Genomic DNA, 7,023 nt, shown 5'->3' with positions numbered 1-7,023 from the left:
GAGAGAGAGAGAGAGGGGAATGACAACCTAAAACGATAGATAAGAGTAAGGATATATTGAAACACACTGTTGCTTTGGGATATGGATCGTTTCCTATGAAGAAAAAAAATTACGTTAGAGCGAGATTCTCACACGTTCTTTCAATAGGATGTGTTCGTAAAAGAGGAACTTGACTCTGAAAATTATTTTGTTCGCCTATTATTCAATTATTTGATCAGCAATGTAGAGTAGACTCAATAGAAATCAAACAAACGGGGTTCCTTTGTGACATAAAAAAGGAGTGTCAGAAAGGGCAGCGTCTTAGGCCATGTTTCCCGAAATGTGCTTTCTGCAAGACGATGCCATTAACAATAGAATGTATTGGAAACTAGAAATTCAATCAATGTAGCTGTTACATGATCCCGCCCTCGGTTGATAAAAACCTGGTCCATACGTCATACCCTCTACCAAAAAAGAGGGGGAAGTCCGGAATAAAACTGCCATGAATCTGAGTATTAAAATCTAACAAGACAATTGTAAGTATACTCTCTATCATTATTGAAAACTTGAATGATCATAACAGCTCGTTGTATCATTGTATTGAAACACTTGTATTTGAAAGAGGGCCCGCATCCATTTGTTGTGAATAAAACAAAGGAATTGGAATTTGCATCCTAGATTTTATGTATGAAGCGGAAATATATAAAATGGTAATTACAATTATTTTTATTGCCTTCCTTTGAGTTTTCAAAATCTTAATCCGTGTTACAAATTAACTAATATAATTAGGAGTGGGCTATACATGGCTCAATATTCCTTTTTTTTGGTCATTGTGATATGGCTAAATTTGTTAATAATTCCTTGTAATGTATCTCAACATGAAATGACAATAATTTTGTGTCGTGTCCGAGAAAAAATATTGTAATTTCATGTTGAGATACGGTAAAAGGAACACAAAACTGTTGCAACAGTAAAACCAAGAATCACCCATTTATAGCCTACTCCTAATATAATTTATGATATACCGAAGAATATTATGGTAAAAATCACAATAACTATTGAAAAAAAATTCTACAAATATTTTGGTTGTTTGTGTTTATTCTTTTCTATTTTAACACGAATGTTTTAAGATTTTTTATGACCTATAGTTTACCACCACAACCTTTGTGTTTCCCAATTTTTTTGTCCTGGAAATCATTAAGCAATAAGAGAATAACATTAATAACATCAGAGTTTTCGCAGCTGCAACGGGATGGATTATACAACGAAGTCAAGTCAATTCTTTTAATATGTCCGTCAAATTACGATGAACAGCTTAAAGTTCTAGGTTGAACATTGGTGATCCAGGACAGCTGATCGTCCTGAGTTTTGGAGCTGATGAAAAACTGGAAATATGTCGTTTGTCCGGAGTCAAGATCGGTATTAAATGCACTATTAATTAATCGATCTCGACAAAGAATGCTTTTTCATGAAGGACTTTTGACAATAGATTCTCTTTAATTCAGAAAGCGTCAGCGTGGTGGTTGCGAAAACTTGCTATAACAAAGGCCTTGTTACTTCCAGACATGTCACAACGATGCCAAATGTCACAGCATGTTGATTGGCCCGATTTCATTTTTTTCCAGCTTCATCAGTGATTGCAACACTGTTCGACATGGATCGGAATCGGATTGGATTCGGTTCAGCATCTGTGTCATAACAGGTAACCATATTTCTTTATCATGTTTATACTCTCATTAAAAATCTCACCAATTTGAATCATAATATATACAGTCGGTTGTCTCTTAATCCGGCAACCCGGGTTTGAAACCATATTGATGCGTGAAAACTCCTTGGAAGGTTATCAATGAATACTCATAGCAAAACCTATGTCAGCAAACGACTAAAAATCCAGGTTTAATTGATCTTTTAGAATCTTCACATATTAAATGAATGTTTTTAATTTAAAATATAAAACTAGAACGTGAACAAGACTTTACAAAGGACTTATTTAGCAATTTTCCATTTGTTTGTATTCTGTTGACAGATGTGCAACTAGTTGGCGGCCCAGATTGTAATAAAGGGACAATTGAGATCAAGATAGACAATGGGACATGGGAGACAACATGTGGGACCAATACTGATACCTTCGATGTTGTAATTTGCAAACATTTGGGATTCAAAGGAGCAAATAGAGCAATACGGGATACGCCTTATGGACAGAATTCAACTCCCAACCATGGGTTATTTTGTGATGAAAGTAATGGCGTTTCGGTTAAATTTATTTGATACATATTTTTGTTCTTACACCATGACAACTGAAATGTTTATCAATCATGTAAAAATTAAATCTTGGCAGACAAACCTTGCCTTCTAAAGCTGATGGTCTTTGAGATTTTATATGGACATTAGTTTGTAATTAGTGAATTTTGCATAAAAATAAAACAATCCAAACATGAACTTAGAATGAAAATTTACAGCATGTGCTTATCAGTACTTTATGTGCGATGATCTGCAACCTCATTACCTGAAAGCTGACCCTCAATCTATCATGAAACGATGTACGAATTCATTTTGTAATTTAATTAAAGAAAAAGTTTGCCGAAAGTGTAGCTTATTGTGCATTTGTTCGATATATTTTACATTTTTGTAAAGTTTGAGAAAAGTGCTGATTAAGTTTGATGTCATATTCTTTTATTTGATAATTTAGATGACAATAACCTGTCGGAATGTTCGCTTGTGAATTCAGAGGGATGTTCTCAAGCAGGAGCAGCTTCTTGTCATGGTACCATTTCCGTTAGATATGTGAAAACAGCTCTAATCTCGTAAAAATAACTTTTCATTTTTAAAAAGATAAATGCAATTAACATATTTAATTCAACATACTTAATACAAAATGGTATTTGTGGAATGGTACAGATATTGTACATTAATATTCAGAAATAGATTTTAAGATCACAACCAATCTCTTAATGTGCTACTTTTACGGATGAAACAAATTCAAATATTCGCCTTGCACTTTTTAATTATGCAACTCGCCTTTTCCACCATTCAGAGTTCTAATTGAAATCTAGCACCCTCCCTTGGTAGTGTTATTATTTTAATGTAAAATGGCCGTTTTAGCAAGCACTTCATATTTTATTCAATTCTTTTATTTCATTTCTATTGAAAACATAATACAAATTAACATAAGCAATGCAAATCAAGTACAATTTTATAGGGCATTCTTACTTCGTAAAACATAAAAAACAGTATAATATGGACCATAAATGGAAATGATATATAGTAATTGGATGTTAATAATCTAATGACATAGTCCTGAAATTTCCAGCCCTTTCCTTTGTTGAGAAGTAAATTCTATAAAGAAGACGAAATTACGTATTTTTTTTTAATAGGGCTCCAGATCGAATTTAATTTCGATGTAAAGTTGTTAAAGTTTAATATCCAACAAATGGTGCCAGCAGCCGAATGTCTGGCACCTCTGTCCGTGAGTAAGACAGTTATTGAAAAAAATCCTCTTTTATCTTAAATTAAAATAAACAGAAATGCTCTCAGCATTCTCTGCAACTATGGGCGCGCTAGCTAACCCCCCCAATAAAATGCAATTGTAATTAGTATCCTTTAAACCACAACCGTTTTGGGGTACATGCATCTATTTTTTTTTTGGGTGGGGAAGATTTACCAAAATTAATGATAGGTTTTAGATATAGCCAACACATATTTTAAACAAGTTCCCTAGATATATGACTGGACCATTTCATCCCAGTTCAACCACACAATGACTAAATCCTTGTCACCGATTTGCAATGAGAATTTGGTCAAGGTATCAATCATGTCGCACAAAATTATGGTTACTATATTTACATGTACCATAGGCTAGATGGAATGTTATCTTTCATCTGACATTCTTTTACATTTTGAATATTAAATTCTATAAGAGACAAGGTGTGCCTTAATACTATTTTGTCCCACTTCGGTGCGGTCTGCCCTATCATGCTTATCAAAAATCTTTAAGGTCCAACTACTTGTAACGCACAACACACGTAAACAAGCAGGTGCCATCCTACGTTATTTCATATAATCCTTATGTCTTATAGGTGAGGGATATCTTGGATGTTTTATGGATGAAATGAATGACAGATTAATATCTGGTGACTTCAACCGTATTTCATCGATGAGCATTTCATATTGCATCCAGTTTTGTCAAGATTTTACCACGGTCAACTACATGCAGGCTGGTGTTGAAAATGGAAATGAATGTTTCTGTGGCGAAGCTAGTGATAACTTTACAAGACTGGAATCAGATATATGGAATGTCAACATCCATGCCAAGGAGACCCTACCGACAGTTGTGGTGATACTGGTTACATAGCTGTCTTTAGAAGTGAGTTCCAATTTTAAAGGTCAAGTCCACCCCAGAAAAATGTTGATCTAAATAAATCAAGTAAAATCACACTAGCAAAACGCTGAAGATTTCATCCAAATCGGACGTGAAATAAGAAAGTTATGACATTTTAAATTTTCGCTAATTTTTCACAAAATTGTTACTTGCACAACTCAGTGACACGCAAATGGACAGGTCGATGATTTCCCTCACTCACGATTTCTTTTATTTTTCATTGCTTGAATTGTACATTTTTTTATTTGTTTAACAGATTTGACGATAAGGACCAACTTTCACTCTGCACCTGCATTAAGACGATGTTGTTAAATATGATTTTTTATTGTTTCCCGGGGTTGCCACAAAGTCAAGCTAAGCTTAAATTGGTAACACCTGCAACCTTAGAAAATCTTAAAACCTTCTTCTCATTTTTATTATTGTTAGATATTAATGAATTAAGTTTTTTCTTTGTTACTTTGTATAATCTATGAAAATGTGCAGAAACAATAAATGAAAAATGAAAATTGTTATCAATATCATCATTATTTATATCTTTGTCATTCTCATTCTCATTATTATTACTATTATTATTATAATTATAGTGTGGGACATTAGCAATTTACCATGTAAAGTAAAAATGGTATTCTTAAAGTAGACACCCGAAGAATCAAAAGTATTTTATAATGCCTTTTTGTGGTCATCATTGTAAAGGGGAAGTATTACTAATCAGATATATAACTTCACTTTTCAAAATAGTGATTAGAGTTTTCAGAAATCAGCTATCAAAAATAATTTATTTTCATGCCATATTTCTGCCTTCCACCGGTCCTCTTGCGAGCTCCAGCTGAGTGACGTAACACAATGAGCGTGAGCAGCTGAGCTGACAGCAGCCCATTGAAGACGATCTTTCCAATCAGCGTTTTTTGCTCTTAGAATTGTTTATTCCTCACATGATTGGTCTTGTTATATAGATAAAAGTTTGAATTTACTGAACAGTGAAATAAAGTGCACATTTAACGTATTTTTGTAACCGATATTTAGCTTAGAAAAAATGATTTTTTTTCAAGAAATATATTGGAATGAACAAAGCATATTTTCACTTAGAAATCACACTTGCGACAAATTAATATTAAATCAATATAAAGCATATACATTCTTCGTCACGACTGAAAAAAAAAATCATGAAATTTCATTACGTAACAAAGTCAGGAACCACAAAATAACACGGCAATATCCATCGCGAAATGATTGAAATTGCAGTTGAATTGCCGAAACATGATTAGCCCACAGCGGCGAGCGGACTTTGTTTCATATATCTTATAAGCCCACTGCCCGGAAGAAAATGGTCTGTGGCCAAATGTGTTGGCCATTGTTTTGTCGTGTGCGAGGACCCTGGTTCAAAACTCGGATTAACTTGGGTATTTTTTTATTCCTTCTCGTCCCTACCCAGCTTTTTTTCTCTTTTTTTCTTGTGAAATCCTATTCAGACCTGTATTTATCAAATCTTACTTAATTGCTGCTTTTGATTTTCAAGTTCTTGATTAGATTCTACTCTTATTTGGGATGGGAGGGGTAGAGGATGAGTTAAAAGTCAAGTCCACATCAACTAAAAATTATTTGAATAGAGTAATTTCCCTTGTTGTTTTTACTCAAAACAGTCACAAAACAATGATATGCAAATTAGTGTTGTCACTCACATCACATTCGTTTCTAATTTTTTGTGGCATTTTGTTTTTTAATTCTTTGCAGATTTGAGGATAGGAAACTCTTCATCTGATCACAATAGGTTACATTTACGGAACTGTAACTCTAAATGTTATTTGGAGGAATTAAAATCCCTCCGAAAAATTTTCAGAAAATAATTAGAAAATTAAATATTTAATCTACATGTCATGTAAATATATCAAACAACAAAATACAAAAGAACTTAGTGCGTGTGACATAATCGGTTAGTGTAATTTGCACATCGACACAGATGAGCATATCATCGTTTTATAAATTAGGCAAAATTTCTCAATGTTAAAATAGTAATTATATAAATTTGAATCAAAGTTTTTATGAAATTTCCTGCAATATCTTATTTTTCTTTGAATTCAAATGAATTTTTGATTGTGTGGACTTCTCCTTTACTCTTAATGTAGGGAATGCATAGCAATATTTATCCAGAAACAAAATTGTCTTAGAATATGCAAATCTGTAATTGGGCACATGTTCACTTTTCTTTCATCCAGGCCACTTCCTCACACCCACCAGGCTTACAGTCTTACTCTTATAACAAAAACATGATGAACCATCACACAACAGCACACAACATTCAGTGCTTCACAATAAATATTTCACTTCTGTTCATACATGTACATGCAATAAATATTGTGGAAAACAAATAAAAGGCGTACCCATATTCAAATACCGTTTAAAAGGACAAATATATTATACCTTTCGAGAAAAATCAGCACGTTAGATATCTGACAACAAAACACAATTATGGGGCACTGCAAGAAACTTATGTTCCATTGCAAATCAAGCGTAAGTCTTAAATTCAAATTCAAGCGTAATAAGGTCGAGTTGCAATAGCAATTCAACTACATGTACATGTTTGTCTTTAATCAAAGGACTTACCCTTGATTTGGGACGTGTGATTGATTAGAAAATTTCTTGCAAAATGCCCTAATAACATTAAAATT

The 7,023-nt window shown here is 33.2% G+C and overlaps 1 protein-coding gene across 4 annotated transcripts in view; it reads left to right on the top strand.

Annotated features, from left to right (window-relative positions):
- The first annotated feature begins 254 nt into the window (after positions 1-254).
- LOC121431015 (neurotrypsin-like) overlaps positions 255-7,023 on the top strand; it is a 28,365-nt gene continuing 21,596 nt past the window's right edge. For 2 of the 4 annotated variants that reach the window (XM_041628475.1, XM_041628473.1), the window contains exon 1: positions 258-515. The gene's annotated coding sequence lies outside the window, so the exon portion shown is untranslated. Of the gene's footprint in view, positions 516-7,023 lie in introns of all 4 variants that reach the window. The other 2 variants (XM_041628476.1, XM_041628474.1) reach the window with 2 other exon arrangements.

Source organism: Lytechinus variegatus, chromosome 17, assembly GCF_018143015.1.
Source record: "Lytechinus variegatus isolate NC3 chromosome 17, Lvar_3.0, whole genome shotgun sequence".
In the NCBI taxonomy this organism is placed as follows: Eukaryota; Metazoa; Echinodermata; class Echinoidea; order Temnopleuroida; family Toxopneustidae; genus Lytechinus; species Lytechinus variegatus.
Note: the sequence above shows the minus strand (reverse complement) of the source record. Positions and strands in the feature narration are given on the sequence as shown.